General features: G+C 32.3%; 1 pseudogene; it reads left to right on the forward strand.

Annotated features, from left to right (window-relative positions):
- The first annotated feature begins 769 nt into the window (after positions 1-769).
- LOC119253997 (U6 spliceosomal RNA) lies at positions 770-868 on the forward strand (annotated as a pseudogene).
- The last annotated feature ends 588 nt before the right edge of the window (positions 869-1456 follow it).

A 1456-nucleotide genomic window follows, 5' to 3' on the forward strand; every position in this document is an offset into this window, starting at 1 on the left:
TTTAAGGTGCAGAGCTTAAAAGCATCAGCTAATTCTAGAACTGGGACAGGGACTATACAAAATAATTCTGGGGAATCTTTACAGCCAGAAATTAAGGGGGTGCTAAAAAAATCACCCTGATAATAATGTAATTACGTCAAACTGATGCAGAAGCCCAACTGAAAAATTTCATAATGGCCAATTTTAGTAATAAAATTAAGTAATATTAGGTTATAAACCAAAGTATAAAATAATATCCACGTGTTTATATTAAATAAGCCATTACATAAATAACAAATGGAGGCAAGTAGACAAATGTAAGCAGAAGGATTTCAAATTATTTATGTGACTACTCCTCCCTTGCAGAGGTACACATAACCCCCCACTCTGTAGATGCAGCTGAGTACTTATCACCAAAGAGTAAGCACAGCAATGGGGAAAGAAAGTGTGACTTTACAGTGGAGAAACTTGACACACTTGACCTGAGCCAGGTGACTGTGCTGGTTCATAGTACTAGTACTCTTAATATGACTTTACCTCTCATTTTCCTCTTAAGAATCCATTACTCATATCCAATCATTAGAAAAACATTAGAGACATTCTGGTTGAGGAGTACACTACAATATACTTGACCACTACTCCTCAAAGATACTGAGCTCATGAAATATAAGGAAAGTTTGAGAACCCATCATGGCCAAGAGAAGCCTTTGGCAATGTGGTGACTTAAGTGTAACAGGGTATCCTGGATGGGATCCTGGAACAGAAAAAGGGCATTAGGTGAAACCTGAATAAAGTATTGACTTCAGCTATTCATAATGTATCACAGAGAAGTTTAACATGGCCGCTGTGCAAGGATGACACACAAATTCATAAAGCATTCCATATTTTTAATAAATCCTGGGGGGAAATGTATCAATAGTGGCTTATTAATTTTTAAAAATATACCAAAATTAACGTAAGATATAGTAATACAGAGCATGTGGGATAGTATATAGGGTATTAATAGTTCTCTAGATAAATCTAGAATTTATTCCAAAATAATTTGTTAAACAAATAAAAAAGCATGAGCCAAACCTCTTATCACACTCAACAGTATTTGTCATGTGGAAATGTCAAAATATTAATTAAATACCTTTTGTAAATTTAAATAGAAGATGGAGAGATAAAAAATAAAAGGAATTTTTCGATCTAGGAAGGAGAAAGATGAAAATGTTTTAGGCAATTAATTAGAAAAAAGTAGGGTTCATTAATATAGGAAACACTATCAAAAAATTACAGAAAGGGAAAAACAAAAGCTGTCATAATTTAATCATATAGCATAATTAATATTATTACTATTTTATTTTTCAATTTAAAATATCCATGTATATTTTTGTGGAATTTCTCATGTTGTAATCACATTTGATATACAACTGAAGTTGTTGGAATTCTCTTTTCTTAATCGAAGACAGATCATACATAGAGCAAGTTAATTGGT

This window comes from Talpa occidentalis, unplaced genomic scaffold, assembly GCF_014898055.3.
Source record: "Talpa occidentalis isolate TD23 unplaced genomic scaffold, MPIMG_talOcc4v2.1 talOcc4.2615, whole genome shotgun sequence".
NCBI lineage: Eukaryota > Metazoa > Chordata > Mammalia > Eulipotyphla > Talpidae > Talpa > Talpa occidentalis.